This window comes from Erithacus rubecula (assembly GCF_903797595.1).
Source record: "Erithacus rubecula genome assembly, chromosome: 9".
NCBI lineage: Eukaryota > Metazoa > Chordata > Aves > Passeriformes > Muscicapidae > Erithacus > Erithacus rubecula.
The window spans coordinates 21,016,269-21,038,029 of record NC_136660.1 but is presented as its reverse complement, the minus strand read 5'-3'; the positions used below and the strand labels follow the sequence as shown (position 1 = coordinate 21,038,029).

General features: G+C 37.8%; 1 long non-coding RNA gene across 1 annotated transcript; it reads left to right on the top strand.

Moving 5' to 3' along the window:
* Positions 1-2,755: 2,755 nt before the first annotated feature.
* On the top strand, positions 2,756-4,414 carry LOC306805337. Its single transcript, XR_013775185.1, has 2 exons — positions 2,756-2,800; positions 4,163-4,414. It is a non-coding gene; the product is annotated as an uncharacterized lncRNA (long non-coding RNA).
* Positions 4,415-21,761: the final 17,347 nt, after the last annotated feature.

The following is a 21,761-nucleotide window of genomic DNA, read 5'->3' as shown; positions in this document are numbered from 1 at the left end:
AAGGAGGTAAGCTGTCACTGTTATTCTAACAATTTCCATTGAGGTCCCTGCTGTCCTCAACATGACAGGTAAAAAAATGAAGGAAACCTGTGACTGTCCCAGCTGTCAGGAGAAAAGCTAATTTCTGGCCTCATATGGTTTAGTTATAAAGTGAGAACCAAAGGCATATCAAAGAATAAAATATGAATTATTTGAAGTCCACCACATACTGAAGGAGTGAAGTCAGACACCACAGGTCACCCTTGCAGCTGCTCAGGCTGGGAAAGTGTCTGAGGGTCAGCAATGAGTGTGCATTAAGGAACAGAGCCATCAGGTCAGCAACCAGCCAGCACAGACAGAAAGGCCTCTAATCACACTGATTGTGAAAGAGACACTAAAATGTGGGAAGAAATTGCAGAGGGATGTTCACAAAATCACAGCTGACCTCTCTGAGGCTTGGACAGGGAGCACAGATATCAATGATCTGCACTGCAGCTAAAACTCTGCATTGCAGACAGGAGAACAGAGATTTGCCCTTAAGATCTAGCAAGTATTACAAATACAAATGTGTGTATAGCATGACCTGAGAGCTGGTAACATGCTGCTTCCTTTGCTGCCTGGAAAATTGAGTCAGATTTGGCTGAGGGAAAAAATGATGTTAGCAACAATCACTCAGTTTCTAAATGCCTGGAAGAAAACTGGCAGAAGTGTAATGAGAGCCCCATAAAATGACACTTTGAAAAGTATCAATCTATTTCACCTATTTCTAGAGAACTTTCTACCCAAAATGAAACTCCTGTAGTAAGAAAGGGAATAGGCAATCCCATCCCAGAACACCACAAGTTCCTTGTCTGATTGCCTTTGCATTTGTTGAGGTGTAAGCTGAACAAAAGAGGAGTCTGAAGGTTTGATTTTCAATAGATGTCACTTCCCACTGGCAAACCAGCATAAGGAGCACTGTAGTGTCACAGAGCACTGACTCGAGATTTTCTGAGACTTGAGTGATAGTCCCAGCTCTGCTGGTGTCCTTTACAGCTGGAAACTCCTCTCTTACTAACAATTCACATAAAAGTGCTCTGCCTAATAAACCAAACTACTGTCAGCACTTACAGATTACTCTTAAGAGAACAGATTTTGAGTAGGACTTTGGGCATCCTACTCTTCTGGATTACAGAAAGGGAGGAGCACTGGATTTTGGGATATCTTTTGTTTCTAAAATAAACTTTTTTTGTCTCTGTGATGACCTTTATTGTCAGGGCAAGGGCAGGCACAAAGACTTGTAATAAGTCATATGGTGAAAATAACTGCTTGGATTTGAAATATTTCTTAATAAAGATCAGTGTTAATCAAAATCTCATCCTCAAAAAATCATCCTCATGAGCTCTGAATCAGCTTTTTGGATGTGTAGGGCTAACAAACATGAGCATATACTATGTGAAACAATTATATGCAAACTATTTTGCAATAAAAAACTGCCTTCTTTCTAAGGCAAATTGAAATAAAATATTTCAAAAAAATTTAAGTTTTTCTACTTCAGTGGAAAGAGATGATTGCTTTTCACAAGAAGTCATCTTAGCATTTTGTCTGTTTGATGCCTCAGCCTACAAACAGTGATCTGAATTATGCCACTACTGAAAATATCAAAGAGCAATGGGTTATTTTTTATAGGTCACAACAAAGAATTTATATTCAATATTTCTGTCTTGGTTTGTCTTTAACTTCACCAGCACATTCAGAGCTAGCAAATGAACTGTAAATAGTTGCTCTTCTAGCTCCACTATCTGAGGGAGCAGCAAGCTGTAAATTGCTATGGATGTGCATATTTTTGAACATTCTCTTGATTTTTTTGGCTTGTATTCTTACTTTGACTGTCCCAGAAAACCTGACCTGATTACAGGTACAATGTAGATCTTTATATGTTGGCAACTGCTGTTCAGCTAATGATTTAATCTCCTGGAATTTTTGGATAGCTTTTATTGTTTACTGCTAAATATTTTTACTATTCATAAAGAGCCAGACTCTGAAAGCTGTTGCTAACCCAACTTGCCTCAATTGCCATTGATTAGCAATGATTTGACATTAATAAAATGACCACTAGTGTATTTATTTCCTGGAGTCTATTTTTCCACCAATTCTTAATGACCTGGCTCTGAGTGACTACCACTTCACTGCAGATGAGGTATCAACACAGCAGCTTGAATGTCTCCTGCTTCTCTGGAAAGTCAGCACAGGGGCTTACCAGGGCAATTTTGGACCTCTGAGGAATGTATAAGCAAGAAAAACACAGAAATCCTTGAAAAGACTTCAGGTTATCATATATGTTAAAAAAAAAAAAAAAAAAAGGATAGATTTCTGCAATAAAACTAAGGAAAATGATATATGACTGATTATGCACCTTTTACCCCTTGTTGGTAAAGTCTGTGGGGATTAATCTCAGATTTTTTAAATTAGGGAAAATGAAACTAAGAACAGCAGAAGCTGGGTCTCGATTTAAAACCAGCATTTGTAAAAGCTGGTTTTCTTTTCTCCAATGACAGCAAAAAAATGCAATGAATGTTTTACAGTTAAAGTTCATTTATATATAAAGAACCACAAAGTTATTTCCCCATTGCAATGACTGTAATTGTATTGCTTCAGATAACCCACAGACATTTCTATAGGACAGAGAACTATTCAGTACCATGTGAATTCAATCCTTTTCAGAATTATCACAGCTGGAGGATAGGGAATAAATGAGTGAATGAAGGTTTGCAAAATCCTGCCCTACACTGACACAGAGATTTCAGCTATTCATGGGATTGTTTTGGGGATCTCTTCGTCAGTAAGTCATTTTGTCTATAAAACTTTCCAAAAATCCTGTGTTTAATGATACACGTCCTTCTTTTTTCACATTTGGGATCTGTTTAAGGTCTGTGTCTTTAACACTGACTTTCTGAAGACATAAAACCTCTATGTGATGCACTTTGGGGAATTTTGTCTAAGTGGAGGATTGAAGGCTGATTCCTGTGCTTAGATGTTTTATTTGAAGTTGAACAGTAATGTGAGTTTAAAACGTATTTTCTGCCCACATGCAAATATTTCTCCTGAAATTCTGCCAGTGAGAGAACTGACCCTGAGTCTATTGCCAGGTGAAAGAAGTAAATTGCTACCTTGCTGGCTTAGTTTGCTAGTGAAACCAGCATCAAACACTGATAATGCCTCTGGAAGTTCAGAGTTAAAGTGTAAAGAGTTTGAAAAGAAGCCATTCAGATGTAAACACTGTTTGAGACCCTACAGAATTAAGATTATTGAGCAATGCTTAATCTTTGTACAAATGGCAAAAAAGTTTTCCCTTATATTTGTGTATTGCCTACCAATCTACAATTCCTTCCTCTTCCTTTTTTCAACCCTGATAAATGAGTTGTATGTGAATTGGATGCTTTGGAAAATGAACCATTGGAATAAAGGATTATTATTTTTTACAACTGAATTTTTATCAAGGGAAATGGTTTCTATAATCAGGTGCAAAGCAGGACCTGAAACATTCTAGCTAATATCTGAGAAAAGGCCTATGGAAGGATATTGCAGGGATACCTGTGGTCTGGGACTGAGTTGCATACTCCCTTTCTTTCTTCTTTCTTCCTTAAAGCTTTGCATAGCTGGATAAAACAAAGAAGCAGAGAAAAAAAAATAATAATACAAAATGGAGGATAACACACGATGGGGAATAACACAAAATGAAAATGATTGAGAAGTATTGAGCCTATATATATATGTATGTGTATATGTATATATACACATATGAGCAGTACTTTAAAAAGGAGAAAAACATATCCAAACTTTTAGGTGGAATAACTGAATTTTGTTTATTTGTGTTGGAGTATTTTGTGTACTTCTCTGACAGACATGTCACAAGTGCAAGTCTTGGGAAATTGCTGACAGAAAGATGATGCTGTGGGGATTTCAGTCTTACTGATTAATAATTTTGGTTATGCTGCTTGGTTAGTGGATCATGGTCTGTTTTTCCAACTGGCAAGCTGCAGAAGCAGGTGATATTTTTCTCTGAATTTCAATATTGACTTGGAATTCATGATGGTTAATATTTTTTTGTTGTTAATGATTTAATTGACAGTATTAAAAGATAAATAAACCCCTGCCAACAACAAACAACTGTGGCTTGTATGCAATTGATCCCATTTGGTAGGTTCCAGTTTGGAGATTGATGCCTGTTATTCTGCAGAGAATTAACTGCTCAGGGAGAGGGCTGCACCAGACAGCAAGCCCAGTCATCCAGGACAGATGTTTCCCAAGAATGCCACCTCTGGCTCTCTCTGTGCAGGTGTCCAGACTGCAAACAGCCCTGTTAGGGATGAGAAGTGGTATAATCTTCTTTGCTATGCAAGGATTTCTTGCACTGACAAGCATAAATTAAGTTTTGCTCTTCTTGGGAAAGAAAGCAGTGTTGTTTTGCATTATGCTCCTGAACGATTTATTTTTGTTTTCTGGGTATTTCTTATTTCTCAAGATGGTATTACAGGCTCAGTTGTCCCTTGAACCTGAGCTCAGGCTGGCATTGCAGGGTGGATAAGGATTGTGCTGGAAGGGCTGTTTGGTGTCCTGCCAGTGAAGGATGTGTGGAGCAGAGATTTGTTATAGTAAATCTCAGACATCCATTCCTCTTCCCTCCAGCCCTCCTGGGCCATACATGGCTCCACCAACACTCCATGAATAAAATTTCCAAATACCAGTGAGCTATTAAACATTAGAATTTAATTATTTTTGTTGTGTTACTGCATGCGGAGTTGTTTGCAGGGTTTTTTTGGGGTGGGGGAAAGTGGTAAAGTGTCTGACAGGTTACTCAAGGAGCTGAGGAGGAGAAAGGGTCATTTCCAGCAATGTCTGCTTAAGGAAGAGTTTGGATCACTTATCTATGTCACTTCTTATTTGCTTCTATGCATGTGTTTGGCATGTCCTAAGACAGGCTCTCAAATCTTTGCAACCCATTTTGGTGTTAAGAGGACCCTTTCTGTGTGATGCTCACTGCATTTTACTTAAATAATCTCTTAATGTGTGTGGCTCAGTGTATTTACTGAGCTGGTATAGATCATGCTCCTAATTGAAAACCACTGAGCTCAATAACATTCCAGAAAAATGTCAATAGTCTGCCTTATTATATCACAACCTTTTCAAATATTGTTTCTCAAGTAATTTAAAAGTTAGTCACAGGACATGGTAAATAGCAATTTGAAGAAAAACATGACTGATTATATCTAGATCCATGTTATTTGCAGACCAAGTACCTGATTAATTTTCCAGTGGAGGTAATGAAAAATTTTTGTTTGACTTCAATTGAAGTTTTGTCAGATTCTCAAGCCTCCAGGCAAATTAACCAATGCAGAAGGAGTGAATGAGTAAACTCTTGCTTAAACTTCTCAAGACCTGAAATGTTTCTGCAACAAACAGATGTTACCAAATATGTCTGATGGACTGATCAGAATTTACTTGCTTTCCAGATGGGTATCAGTGATTTGAGAAGAAAAGCTTGAACATCCTTCAGTATAGAGGGAAATATTTTTTCCACTACTTGTGATTTACTTATTGAGTTACAAATGATGGCAATCAGGAGTGAGAGTAGCAAAACATTTTCCTGAGCTAAAGCCTATTTTCATAGTAACTAGGTTTGTAAAGCAAGTGGAGGCATGTGAGGATTACTTACTAATTGCATTTAAACACAACTGAGGAAGATGGGCTTAGCACCCTTTTTGCCCATGTGCAGAGACTGATATGAGGACAGCCACACTGTAATTCATTCTGCATGCCCTGAAGACTTCCATGCATGGCTTGCTCTGAATTTATTCCCCAAATGCACCACTGAATGTGAAATGTTCTCAACAGAAAGCCTCATAGACCTTGGTTCATAATTTTTTAATTACAGCACACAAATCTGTTGACATTGAGAGTGAGTGCTACACATCCCACTGGTTCTGAAACTCTTCTGTCTATCTTTTACCCAATTTTATTAGTAGTGGTTGAAATACTACTTACTATTCTTATGTACTCAGGTTCTGTCATTCTATGCCTCTGTGCCAAAAGAAACAACAAAAAAAAGTTTTTTATCCCAGTGCTGTGTTCCCCTGCTAAATGTCTGTTAGTCTCCAAATGCTAATTAACTCACTGAGGAAATCAAACCTCTGAGGCATTTTTTTCAATTTTGATAGACACTGAGAAATAGCATTTGGGCAACTCTGCATGTGTAACTGAATATAAAGCAAAAGCTCTATAACTGAGCATCTAGAGGAAATGTGTATTCCTGCCTGCTCGAGCTTGAAACATAGAAAATCTTTCAATTTCTTGGATCTGCTCAGGCTGGCAGAAATATCATTAAGGCAAAGTTTCACATTAATTCCTTGGATTTAGCCTTTAGAACTTGCAAAGGATGAGCAATAATGCAATGAGGTTTGCTGATGGATTGGAAAATCCAGGTAGCCTTGCATCAAAAGGTGAAGGGATATAAGTTAAGGTACCCCTTCCAGAGTGTGCACATTCATAGGCTTAAGACATTTTTTATTTCTGCAATTAGGCATGAATATCTAATTATAGCGTGTTTCATAGATATATGATCCTCATTAAATAATTCAGAGATTCCCAAAATACTTGTTTTAATGTCTTGCCATAATCAAAAATAAGACCTTGAAAGTTCAGCAGAATTGTCTAACTTGTGGTTTTCCTAAATGATCAGTATCTTGATGGCTTTAGGTGGTGTGGGTATTAATTGTGTTTGTGATGTCATTTAATTTAATGGGACATTGCCCCATTGGTCTGTGGGCTTTCAAATGGCATTGCTGTTCAACTTTCCTGCAGAGGAGTCCACAATGGGTGCTCTGCAAGCAGTGCAAGATCACTGCTTACAAAAGCTTGAGGGAATCTAGCTCAAAGTTCATCCTTCAAGAAATTCACTGTTGTGCATGTGAGAAGGACTTGAGGTATGTGTCATTTCTCCTTTAGCTGGATTGTTTCAGATGGAAACAAGATGCAGATCAAAAATACCATTTGCAGTGTGCTTAAACACCAGTTTGCATGGTGTGTGTGGTCTTTAAGGGCAGGTACAGCTGGTTCATACTGAAAAGTGAGATTTTAGCTTATAATGCTCATGATGAATTCATTACAGGATAATTGCAGACATGTTCTTTTCTCTTTAGCATTACTGAATCCCTAGAATGTTTGGTCAGGAACTTTATTGAGAAGATGCCAGATTCTTCTATAGGTTTTCCCATTTTCAAGAAAGGCTGTGATAGCACATCACAGGATGTCCTTGGGCTTCAGTGAGTAAATTTAGAATCCCTAAAATGATTACTTTTATCTCTACTTTGAAGGACAAAGTAAAAATAAGCTATGAAATCTCTTCTCTATTTACATTAACAACAGATTATCATACATAGGAGTACTCATACCAGTACAGCCTAATGTATTTACAGAACCACTTTGTTTTTAAGTATACCACTGATAAAATTTAAAGATTAGATTAATTTCAAGGACTTGTATGAATTTGCTTTAATGCTGAGATGTGACTTTAAACCAATAAATCTGGGATAAATTTACCCAGCACTTGGTAACTATAATTTTCCACAAATTAGTTTATACAGGAGTATAGTTAATGTGAGTGGAAACAAGACCTCTCAGAATTTCTCTCCTTAAAAAGTTTCCCACTATCTCAAAAAAACTTGTATTTGTTACTGTGCAGGGATGTACCTGGGCAGTCACAGCAGAGCTGCTGTAGTTTATCTGTGCCTTGAGGCCCACAGAAAATGCACAATAAAGAACAACCCACAACTTCATGTGCAGTCTGTCCTCATATGTTGTTTTCTTCCTCAATTCTATTCTGTTAACAAGAAAGACAAAGTCATATATGTGATAAACCCATCAAAAGTCCCTGCCCAACTCCAACTCCAAGACAACCTCCAAACCACCCACCCCTTCTGCACTGCCTGCTCTGTCTAAGGACTGGTTGTCCATATAATTAAACCTCAAGCAGTAGATGCTCACTTCCAATCCTATAGAAAGCAAAGAAATTTTTTTACACCATGAACTTCTTGTACAGCATTAGAGCTCCATGTTATTTTTATTTGGTCTCATTAACTATGCAGATAGGCATCTGTTTTACTGCATTATCCCTCTATCAAATACAAAAACACGAATTGTCCTGCGTTAGTTGGTTTTTATTTTTTTAATTTTATCTTTAGTACATAGTTTACAGTCAATATTTATTGCATATACATTAGAAGAACATGCAATTCTGATAAAACAATTAGCTTAATTTCAAGGAAAATTTTTCTTAAATTTGTGTTTTATTACAACAGCCATATAAAATACTTGTAGGAATTGTGTAAGTGGCATAAATATTTTGTCTTGCAATGGGATCTGGTCACTTGATACCATTAGTTTTTGAAGCAGGCAAGCTTTTCAGAGGTAGCAAACACATTTAGCTGTGTCCCTGATCCAGAGTGTTGCAGACCAAAGCCAGAGCTCCTGCACCCCCCATGGCACATCCTGACACATCCTGGTGTGACCTGTCTGCTCCCTCCCTGCTGGCTGAGCTTGAGCTGCCAGAATCAGAGCAACAGGGCCATACTTCCTCCTGTTTTTATTCCATTTTAATTGAGTTCAGAAGGCAAAAACCAAAAATCCATCCCCAGCAGACCAAAGCATTTTCATTAACCTGCAGGAAGGAGTCCTTGGGCCACTGGTGATCACAGCCACAGCTGAAAACACCTGACCAGGACAATTATCAGTCATCATTTTGCTTCCCTGGTTTGCATTGCTTGCTGGTGGTGTTTTGTCCTGTTATTTTTTTTATTTGTGATATATTTAGTAAAGGTTTGTCTTTCAGCAGTTCTGAGCCCAGGTATTTTCAACGAGCTTTCTTGGCCTGAGCATCCCCATGCTCAGTGTGGATCAGAGTCCCTGCTGAGAAATTACTCATGTTATTTAGTTTAGCCTCAGCAGACTTTATCATGGTTTTACTTGCCTTGTTCACATACAAGTACTTTTCTCCTCTGAATTACTATTACTGTTCTTCACACTTGTGCAGACTGAATGTGGACTAGGTACCCAGCACTAAGGTTGAGGGGCAAATAGTAAAATCCCACAGCATAAAACCAACTTTATAGTCAATGCAATGAGGATTTCCACAAAAATTCCTTTCCCCAAAGCAAATAGAGAATAATCCTGGTCAGAGTGCAGCAAAATGGGAAGTTAATGCAGACCAAAACTTAAAACAGATCAGAGTGATTGAGATATTTATTGTTCATGTGCTCACGTCAATTATGGGAAATCTTGCAAAACAAATCTGTTTTTTGAATTATGCTGATAAGGAATGAGACCATGAGGGATGGGAGGAAAAGGGTATGTGCTTCACAGATGGAAGGCCAGAAAGAAAATGAAAAGTCCCCTGCTGGATTAAGTTTCCAATGGCTAACATTTTATATCCGGAGACAGATTATCAAGTGAGATCTCAGCCCTGGGAGAGTTTCTGCACACAGAGCCCACCCACTCACACGAACTACTTAGTAAGTAAAAGTCATCTGAAGTCTCTGACTGTTGCAGAGCAACCTGTAGATCTTCCTGTCATCTGTGATTTTAATCTGTAATTCAGCTGAACCCACGCACTCGGAATATTGCTCTGTCTGACACTGCTGAGTTATGGCATGGACAGAAATTAAACAAACCTACAGGTTATTTCACTGCTTTCCCCATCTAGGAATAACAGACCATTATTTTGCTTTAAGTACAGAAACAGTATCCTGGACTTCATATTTACAATAAAATCAGAAATACTTTTCTGGAAGGAGCTTGAAAAGAGTTTAACTTCAAGAGATTATAGGACAGCTCTGTTCTTCTTCAAAAGAAGACAGAATAATAAACAGACATAACTCCTCTTTCACAAACACACTCACTATAATTTCTAAGCTCTGTTGCTGGAACAATTCCTATTCTATTTCCAGCATCCCAAAGAGCAATGACACACAGCACTCACTACAATGCTCCTTACATCAGAAATAAAAGGAATAAGAGAAAAATGAAAGTGAACATGGACAGACTTTCCATTACTCCCATTTTCTAAAGTAAACCATTTTTCTCTCTTATGTTCTGCCCCTGCACATAGCTGGTAGATGAATGCTTCCCCTTACTTTAGATGAACCATCTGTGTCAGTAAGGCTTGCAAGAGAGAGCTCTATTCAGCAACTAAGAACTACTGCTGGCTAAAAAATAGAAGTGGCTTTCACAAACTATTAAAAAAAATCTTTATTTTCATTAGATTTCGGAGCCTTATATATTTTACTCCATACACCATAAAAATTTTCACTCTTGTCAGTGCTAAGAATTACTGAAGGTGAATTGTCAAACATCTAGCTTTGAACAAGGTGCTAGAGTGTCAACAATTTTGAATTTCCTGTACTCTGCAGGGCTTCTGGAAGAACTAGAAATTTATGCCAAAATTCTATATATTCTGGTTTGGCCTAGGCATCACTGTTTTATACTACATGGTTTCATTCTATCCAAATTATTTCTTGTGTTTTAATGTGCATCATTTTTTCAGAAGGATTGAGACTCAAGCACTAAACTGATAATTAGACTGTTCCTTTTAGTGCACTAAACACATCTTCATCTGGCAGGCTTTGCAGTTAGTCCACTATGTATGATACTGTCTCAGTACAAGACTCACCCTGTCTTGTCTTCCTGATTAATTGGAAGCAGATTGTAGCCAGAGCTTTGACTGGTGGAAAGTGATTGTTACACAGCCAGGGACAAATTATTTTCCCACAGAGCCACTCCAGTGTCTAAAGCCAAGTTTAAAAATATCACAACATTTTAATATTTACATTCATTTCTCAAAAAATAATGAACACATGGAAGAATCTGTAAGATACAGTATTACAACTGTCATTGTTCATTTTATGGCACAGTACAGAAATTGATCTAATTCTTCAGTTGTTACAACTGGCAAAAAAACTGCTTTTGGGGCCAAATCCTCACAGCATCTGTGTATAACCATCCAGTACAAAATTGGCAGTGAAATGCAGTTATGCAGGCAGGAAACTGTTTATCCTCTGTTATTTTCTGTATGGTTTCCTATACTATGCTTGGGATCATAACTTGAGAAGGTCCTTTCTAAGCCACAATGAGGGGGGTGTGAAAAATCCAGCATGCCCACTTCTGTCTTATGTTGTTTGTACACTCAGAGGCTCCCCAGGGGAAGAAAAGCTTGTAAGAGTTTTTTATTTTGGTTTTACTTCCTCTTGCTGTTATTTTTTTCTGTTTATGTTTATTTGTTCTACAGAAGCAGATGCAAAAGAAATGTTCCAACCTGTCTCTACTCTGTCCTTCCTTCCTGGGAGCAATTATCCTGCAGCCCAGAGTAGCTTCTTTTCTGGTTTTTCTTCCTTGGAGTAGACTAAAATCTGAGCTTCAGTGCACTGAGTTGCATGAAGACAGAGGAGTAAAGCTTTACCTCAAATCTTTCTTCCTAGATAATATCTAGGTACTTCCTTCCAATAACTAAAGGGGGTTTATAAGAAAGATGGGGACAGAATTTTTAGCAGGGCTTGTTGAAATAGGACAAAGGATAATGGTTTTAAACTAAAAGAGGGTAGATCCAGACTAGATAAAAGGAAGAAATTTTTTATGAGAAGGGTGGTGAAACACGGGCTCAGGTTTCCCAGAGAGGTGGTGGAATCCCCATTTTTGGGAGCATTCAAGGCTGGATGGGGCTCTGAGTGCAAGCAGGGCAAGGGAGAAGTGCAGAGAGCAAAGCACACAGGGGGAGCACCACAGCACCAAAGCACAGACAAAGCATCAGGCAGAGGAAGAAAGTGCCCTGGGATCATACAGGTCACATGCACCTAGAGAGATCCTTGCTCAGTTTTCCTTCACAAGAAAAAGACAAATTTTCCATCAGCTTCTTTGAACGGAACTCAAATAGGTGTCCTGGCTGCTGGGCAGAATGGGAATGGGGCTGTGGTATAGATGTTCAGGGAAAATTTCTCCTTATTTACTTAGACCAGATCAAATGCTCAAGTTAGGTCATTAAATTGCTAAGGTTTGTTTTATTTAAATTTTAGTTTATACGCTTATTGTGAATAAAATTCAAAATGTTAATTATCTGAGAATCAGCACAATTTGTTTTTTGCAGCTTCTTATATTGAGGTGCAGACCCTTTCTCATTCTTTGTTGAGTAGCACCTAATGCCCTGCCATCCTTGGATTCTGGTGTCTCTGAGGAGTGGGTCTGGTTATATCTTCTGTGGATCAGTCACAAACCAGGCAGCACAACACAAACAGAACAGTAATATTTTCTACAGCAATACATGAAATCCTGAATTTTCTTATACATGTCTAAAATGTCAAGTGAAGTATTTCTGGGACAGCACTCTTGGGGTTTTTTTTTTGGTGTTTATTTAAAGTAACGTTTTCCAGCACAACTGAAAAATTTCTTTCTAATGGGGCACTAAACAGAGGTATGTTTTGTTCTCTGTGTGTTTTAAAACTGCTTTGTTTAAACATGTTACAGTGGTCTGGGGTGGATTCTCATCAGCTAAATTAAACTTATTTTGTAGCTGGCACTTGGGTGCTGCAGACAAGCAGCTGCAAACATATTATATCTGCACAGAAATTGCTGAAAGTATTTGGGAAAGACTGTACCTTTCTCCATCAGGTAACAGAAATGTCAAGTGAGTTTGGAAAAAGAAAGCCATGAAAAAAAGCTTCTAAGGATATATTTTTATGGCTAACAATTTTGTCAGGTTTTGGACTAAGTTCCTCAGCTGCACTCCTGGAGCAAAATTGAATCCTGTTATGTGATTTTCAGATCTCCAGTGCAGATGTGCCATTCCTTAGAAACATCACAAGTTGTTTGCTCAAAGAGAGAATCAAATCTGTGTGAATTCATTAAGTCAAGCACAGAACTGTATGCATGATGATCCATATGTTTGTCTAAAGAAGTTCTGAACCAAATGAATGTTTACACAAATAAATAGATGTATACACAAGTGACACACCAGATATCATTAAGAGACATTACACATCCCTTCTTGAATCCAACCCTTTTCTTTTCCCAGAAGATGGGGACTTAAATTAATTAAACTGAAATAAGTTACTTTGCTCTGTGAAAATTATTTTTGAATTCTTCTTTCTGCTACAGCCACAGGTTTCCATAAAATGAGCACATAACCCTTCAGTTAGGAAAAGTAAATACACACACACTGAAGCTAAAACAGACTTAGTTTTTTATAAGCTTTTATAGTCTCATGTGAAATACAGAAGCAACAGCTGGGATTTTTAACATACATCCCACTCACAGCACAAGCCTTCCACCCATCTGCAGAACAGCTATAATCACATTCATTAGCTTTTGTGAGATGAAATTTATATTTATGTAACCCTTTGATAGTCTCAGTTATGAATTTAGAGTAAGGTAGCAGGCTTGCATTGCTTCACCTTCTCTCACAGGTATCTTTCCATCTTATTAACATATTTTCCCTTTATTCTGATGAGGATTTGGAATAAAAAAGATTGAGTTTCAGCACCTGCTCATCAGCTACACTCACAATTTTCATATTGTGATAGATATTACAAATCTATCACAAATTTATCCTTCAGCTCATTTAGCTGAAAATATAGCCAATTTTGCTTTAAAAGAGCAGATGTTAAATACTTGGGACTTTCCAAGCTCCACCTGGCATTAGCCCAACAGTAAATTCTTTTTCTACAACTGTGCAAGAATCATGTTCCTAGAAGAAGTTAGAGGACAATGGGTGTCTGTGGAAGCAGGCCTGGGATGGAAAGATGCAAAAATCTGGAAGTAAATCACAAATGCATCTGCAAACTCAAAGTATCTATAACCACCACTTAGAGTCCCACAAAAAACCACTTTAGATTATACCTGCTAGTAGGATTTGCAGTCATATTTTATACAATTGTATGTGTTTTAGAAACTGGTTGGGCTCATTTTCAGGTAGTCACTAAATCCATGGAATGAGAGCAGTTGCATTAGGTCAGACCAAAGCTCCATAGCTCTGTCCCATTGCCCAGGGAAAGCAAATACCTAGAAAAAAAGCATACAGGATATTTCCCTTTAAGAGTCTCTTGCTGCTTGCAGCTCAGGGCTTTTCTCAAGCAGACATTGGCTCCATCTGTTCAGTAATCCTCGATGGACTTCACAGTTTTTTCCCCATTTCCCCTTTCATTAACTTGTGCAGCCCATTTCACCCATATAAAATATTTTCTTCTACATCAGAGGCTGCAAAAAGCAAACTACTGTCCCACACTACCAGGTGGGACCCTGTATTACTTTGGTAGTAGAGAGAAGCTTTAAATTACTCTAAGAAAGCAATTATGTCTGCTTCTATCTCAAAGGCCATAAAATAATTACTTCTTTGCATAATTTACTGATGTTAACAGGAAATGTGCAAATAGATTTACAGTGGGTTTTCATGCTTAGAATAGATGTTATTTTGATTAGTAGGCCTCTGTCATCTGTGTGAAATACTGTATGCATGGGGAAATATTACCATAATAGCAATGGATCATGGCAGTGATGTGCACATACTGAAGTAACAAAAGTGGCATGTCTTTACAATTTGTCCATCAGTTCTGCACCATTCCTGTGGGCTGAAATTCCATACCAATGGACAAAAAGGATAATAACAGTTCTATATGACCCAGCTGGGAATGGTGACAAGGCAGCACATCTGTTGGGGATGTGGGAAGGATGGCAAGGATTAATGAATGCAGGCATCTCATTTGGACAGAAAATAAATAAGTGTGAGAGAAAAAAAGCTGAATTAATATTTTCCATTGGTGCTTATAAAAAAAGGAGCTTGAGGAAGTTCTGAATACAGGAGTATTATGTGTGAGGAGCCAACAGATTGCAGTGTCCATAGGACTGCTTTGAGAAGAAAATGGCAAGAGTAGTAGTAATAAATACTGACCTTCAGGGAGGCCTGATAAAATTGTCTGACAGAAGACCCAAAATGGACAAAAGAGACTCTGTTTCTCACAACATGTAATTTAACTATGGAACTCATAGTCACTGCACTTAGTAATTGCAAAATTTTTAATGGGTTCACAAGGTAATTAATACAGTGATGAAAGAAAATGCAGCAAAGCTATAAAGCACTATTATAGTGATGCAACCTCAAACTCAGCAAGTCTCTAAACCATAGATACAAAAGCTGGGAGTATGTATTGCTAGGATAATAACTCTCAAGTGGCACCATTTGCAAAGTATCTGTAGTGACCATGACTAAAGACAAGACTGAGTGCTAGGTGGCTCTTGAGAGTTTTGACCCATCTCAGCTGCTCTTGTGCTCCAGGCACTCCATGTTAGTGAAAGATATTCCCAGATTTGCAAAAATGATGGTATCAAGTACTTTTTTATAAAGCAAGAAAAGCTTTTTATACTTTTAAGTGCAAGAAAAATCATTGCAAGTAAGACTCTTCACACAATTAATAATAGAGGATGTGCATTTTCACTCTGGTGGGCTTTCAGAGTGTCACTACCACTTTTGAAAATAAAGAATGCACTTTATTTATAGAAAGAAAAAAGACAATTAAGAGAGATTATTTCTCTTTCACAGTAGTTAAAAATTGCTGTACAAATATTATTTGAATCTTCACTCATACTGTGTTGGGAAGATACAGCTGTTTCAACAAACCAGAAAAGTATGTAGCAAAATAGAAAACAGACTTGTTGGGGGAAAACGTAAAAATATATAGTATATAAACTGCATGCTCTGAGGAGACAAACTTCTTCATTCTGCACTCTGGTTCACTAAATGGCTTTTTTCAGTATCTGCAGGAAAAGATGACTGTTTTGTACAATTAGTATGTATTCCAGTATGCAAGATGCACAAATATTTGGCTGATAAATATTTGTATGTGAATATGGGAGACACAAATTAATTCAGTGTTAATCTGCAGAATATTGAAATGCTTCTACTGAGACTTTGAAGGCAGAATACAATTGGTGATGGGGTTTTCTCATGTGTAGTCTATGAAAGAAAACACTGATTTAATTTTAACTCCTAAAAATCAAAGATAGTTTGATTAAACTTTAAATCGACTTTTTGCTCAGCAGCAACAAACAAAATGAGCAAACCTGTCTTTCCTGGATTCTTCTCACTCTTCTTGAATGTGAGTGACATCTTCCTTCATCCCATCACCAGGGATCTCCCTGACTGCCACAAGCTGCCAAAGATGACAGAAAGTCACTCTGTGACAAAGGAACCAGCTCCCTCAGCACCTTGGATGGGTCCTACCAGATTCACAGACTTGTGTTCTGTTTAGTTGGCTCAAGTGATCCACAACTCAAGTTTTATTTTCTGTAGGAACTCTGCTGCAAAGTCCAAGAAAAGCCCTTGGCAGTGAATTCTGAGACGCAGAAGGTGCTGAGCAGTTCAGGTTTTTCTGTATCCTTTGTCACCAGGACAGACTCATTTCCCTTACCCTTCCTCTTGTTCCAAAACTCTGTGTGAGTCCTCCTTGCTGCCCCCACATTCCCCACCAGTTTTGGTCCCAGTGGATATCTGGCATGCCTGATTCTGGCCCTGCAGCCCAGGATGTGTTTCTGTGCTGCTCCTGGGTAGGCTGCCCCCATGTTTGCTCTCTGTATGTTCCTGGTGTGCTGGAGCCCATTCAGGAGTTCCTCATCTCCCTCACCAGGCACCCTTGGCTTCCTGCCTGTCAGGATTCTCTGTTCTGCTCCAAAGATGTTGTCCTTAAAGATCAATCAGATCTCCTGGGCCCTTTGCCCTTTAGGGTACCTTCCTCAGAGATTTTGTCTGCCATTTCCCTGACTGAATCCTAGTTTCAGTTTGCTTTAGGTTTTACCTAAGTCTGTGTCTTTCCATCACAGCACTGTATCCTCTGCTTCCAGAAGTGCTGAGCTGTGCAGCCACACACAGATTTCTGACTCCTGTTTGTATCCCACATGTGTGTACTGGCATTTCAAAATGAAATCACATCCTGAAGTTCAAAGCCTTGCTCATTAGGTTAGTAATCTTATTAGAAAAAATAGTCTTGTCCCACTTTGTCAGATGGGTCTCAAACAATATATTTTCTTGTTTCAAGATCAATAAGTAGAAGAAGAAAAATCACTCTTCTTGCTCCACTAAACCTGATCTTCAATTTTTCCATTTCAACCTCAGCCTGTCCATTTTACTCTCAATCCTTCATCTACAATCTATATTAAAAAACCCCTATATTTTTGCCCTCTCTTTTTCAGTAACTCTGCAGTATATTGGTCAAACAGCCAGCAGTACATATTTGTTTTAGAATTGCTTACCTTGATATGCAGTCTACACTTTCCATAACCTGTCACAACCTGTTTAATTCTTTCCATATCCCTCTTCCTTTTTGAACACAACATGGATCCAAATAAACAGTTATTTCATCTTAAATGTCATACTTTGCTATTCAAAATGTATCTCACTATTGAAGATGGTCTTTTCATTTTCTGCTGGAGGGAAATATATTTATATATAGTATTAATAGCATACTAGTGCAGTGTTTTTATTTAAAAATTACTTAGTTTGCATATTTAAATATGGGTGAGGAAAAAGCTCTCTCTCAAAATAGCAGTAACACTTTTGTTTATTGTCAGAATCTGCCATTTACCATGAGGTTATCTCTTTTTCCATCCTCCTGGGCATACATCATGGTGCAAGTAAATTGCTGCAGCCCATTGATTCTAAACTGCTGAATTACTGATGTCTATCACAGTATTCAAAAGGGTTTGAAGAAAAACATCTTTCCCATTGCTGAGGGCTCCAAAGTGAAAGCAGATTAATAATTTATGTTTCAAACTTGCTTCCAGCACAGTCAGCGGCAAACCTCTCATTGCTCACAGGCAGCAGTGTCCTGCTTCCACAGACTTTGGGGAGACTCTGCTGTGGACACAGCTGAATGAATTAGGAGTTCCCATCAATATAACAATCCATGTGTGACAGCTCTGTGAAGAATGCACTCCTTTATTCACTGGGTGACAGTAGCCAGACTTGTTCAGTTGAGGACATTTAACAAGAATGCAATTGGACAGATCTTCCCTCATTCCAACCAAGGCTAAATTTAAGCAGAAGCACCAGAAAATATAGGTCACTGATTAATTCACTGAGATTCTGCATTCTTGCTCTGCAATAATCACTTAATGACAAGTTAAAGCAAATACTTCAATGTGATAATTAATTCTGGTTACACATTATTAAGGTCAGAGGAGCTAACAGATTCACTAATGATTTCTATTTTTGAATATGGGACATTTCAATCAAGCATATATAAAATAGTAAATGTAAGGGAATTTAACAGTATTTACTGGCTTAGTACATGATTAAACATTGACTACTGCTCAGCATGTAGAGGCATTAAATACTGCCATTCTATCAGAGGGGAGATCCAATACTTTTGTTGAAATAAGCACTTTCAAAACTTTTATTAAATTAAGTTATAACGTAATAAAAAATCCTTAATATAGTGACTGGCAGAAAAATAATTTTGATCTCTCCTGCATCAGAATAATCTATACATGGAGTGACAAAAATTTATTTTATCTCTAGACATGGGAAACAAACCAGAGATACATGAAGGTTCCCAATTCACTTAGGAAAGTCCTTTTCCCAGCTCCTCAGTCCTCCTTGTTTGGCAATGAGGTGGATGGGACTGTATTGTTAAGGCTGAGATCCCTGCTACACAAGGAGCCTCCAGAGAAACCTGTATTCAGATATCCAAGTCACTGGAGAACTCTAACAGATCTTTATACATTATTAAATATATTTTTTCCTTCTCAGGATTTGTAGCAAACCTATCTGCTTCTTTCTGGCTCTTGCTTTTCCTCTTTAAAATATGCAGACATCACAGAGAAGGTTTTTCACAGATTCAGGAGAAACAAGAACATACTTTATTTCTTGAGTACCCCTTTCCTACAGAGTTAGACACTCAGTGAGTAGGAGAAGAGGAACCTGCACCTTTGTACTTTATTCAGTTCTCCCTTTAAACTGTTACTGAAGTTACTGGTAGTTTTTCTAAGCCAGGACTTAAGCAAGAGCCCTGAAAAACAACCATTTATTATGAATGTACTACTACACCAATAGGTTGTCTCATAACATAGAGTGAAAACCAGCATTAGTCCCATCTACATGTCACACTTAACTCTAAATGACAATATGAAATGTTTATTAGTCTCATTGAACTGCTTATCCATCTCACTGACAATGCTTTCAAACCATGCATGCTTATTTATCACCCTGGTGCCAATGAGCTGAGCTCTCTCCATTTGAAGACATTCATGGGTGGTGAAAACACTCCTACCTTAGCATTCCCTCTCTCCTTCAGGTCCAGAATGAAGTTCAGAAACTTCAGAAAAAGATAGAACAACAAGTTCCCAAGGAATACCCCTGGTTTTGACTACTTGCAACTCACCCTAGCATAGCTATTACAAGGAGGAGGAACTGAAATCTGAATATCCTTCCTTTCATATTTTTTTAGTTTTGTTTCTGGATGGGATGATGCCTCATGTTTGCTTTTCTACAAAACTTTGCAATGCGTTGTCTGATTTCAAACATGTTCAAAGTAAAAAGAAAATATTTAGACATCAAAAAGTTTATTTGATTTTTGTGAAAACTGGATAGTCCCTGTATTAAAAAGACACTTGAGTTATATCTTCACATTGGAAAAGCATATAGTGCAAGGCTCACCTCCATTCTGTGCTTTCTGGCACACACCAGCGAGGCAAAAATCTGGCTGGTGACTCAGAAACAGCTGCAGCATAAACTGCTCTTGAGGAGACAGGAGAAAAGAAGGTGCAGAGAGCTGGGGTGCTCCTAGAGAAATGCTGGATATTGGAGAGGGTGATGCAGGAGCAGAAAGGAGAAGGCAAGCTAGAACTATTGGAAAGATCAGTAAGTGTAAAACTAAAGGACAGAAAGTCCTAAGGGAGATGGGGTTCACTTCACTTGTGTGAACATACATGGTCCTTAACCTCATCCTTGTTCACTGCCTGATCTTCTAGGTTGCATTCTGGTATTTGCAGAGAGACTAAACACCTTTAGTCCTATTGGCTAAGACACAAAAGTGTTTAAATTACTTGGACAGTATAATTCACATAACTAAGGCTAGTTGAGACAGTTCAACTTTCAGTGCATTAAAATAGAGAAAACTTTTTTTTGTTACTCGCTGGCAAAAAAAAAAGTTAATTAAAATCCTGTATACCTAAAGTTTGGATTTCAAAACCTTATATTAGCCAGAAGTTTTTGAATCTTTTAGTCTTAGCCTCTTCTCCATTTGCAGTCTGGGTGGGTTTGTATTAATAAATAAGTTACTCAAATTGCCTGGTGCATAGTCTGCTCTGTTGCTTAATCACTAGGTATGCTCAGATTTGTACGCCATCAATAAACTTTAAAAGGCAATAGAAAAAAATATCACTTAAGGAGCTGTTTGGAAGTATCAGACTTTGCAGGTGTTTTGGAAAGATCTGCCTTTTTTGCTGAATCCCACATAAACATCATGGTTTGCCTCCTTCCTCCCCTCTGACATCTGGTAACAAGATTTCATATACAATAACTTATGCATGACCTGTTTTTAACACTCATAAAAAATGTTAATGTGACCCCCTTTTTGTGGCCCATTTTTGTAGGCACTGGATCTGCTACAGAATCTTATATATGACCACTGTGCATGCAAAAATCTACCCTTTGCTTCTCTAGCAGTTTCACCATTCACCTTGCCCTCTTTGCCATTGCTCTGATTTTAGTTATACATCTGGTTTATTGCCAGAAATGGCCATTAGGCAGTTGTAACAAGAGGAGAATTAAATGATTGCCTCTGACTCCAAAGTAACCAAAACCAAGAAAGACATGCAGCAGATCTCCAATGGGAAATGATGCACATAGATTTCAGATTTCTTTTTGTTGCTTGGATTTTACTTCATGGATAAGATTGTAAGAATAAAAAATAGTTTTTTGTATTATTAAAATCGTCTTGTTATGTAGATGCATAAATGCTATAGCAATTTTAACTGTGTTTGATTTTTGAGAGTTTCTGTTTGTAACTTCATATAAAAGGTATAGTTTCATATCTTTTAAAGGATGTTTTAAAATAGATCTGACCACAGCATTTTCAGTATATTGCATCCATAATGTGTGATTTTCTTCACAGCAGGAATTGTTAACATAAATAATGAAGACTATTTCCAAATGGGTATTTAAAAACCTGTTAGTGGAAACTCAGATATACAATTCTTTGAAAGGGATTCTGTGGTTTTGATTTACAATGACCAGTCAAATGAACATTTAGGAAGGAATTGTTAATGAAATAAGCCCTTATAGTGCCTTCATGAGTATCAGGAATAAGCTGTAGGAGGACAAAATCTTTTCTCCTCAACTCTGCTCTGACTGTGCAGATCACTGTGGATGTGAAACAAAGCCAAGACTTTGACTTTGCCCAGTCACTCTTATGTCCACTGACACCTTTAATGTACTTGTGCTAAAGGATTACTTATCTCCATGCCTGGACCCATGACAGGAAGGACACACAGACTGAGCCTAGGCTGGTACTTCTAAGTGCACAAAATAAACAGAAAGTTATAGGAATTCTTTTCCCTTCACCTTGCTGCCACTCAGAATAGTCGTAAATATTTACTATCAGAGGCAATTTCTGTCTCAGTTAATAAACCTCAATCTCTGCCATTCTCATTTAATGATTCATAAAATACTGTAATTTCCTATGAGTGCATTATGTTACCTATGCTGAAAAATT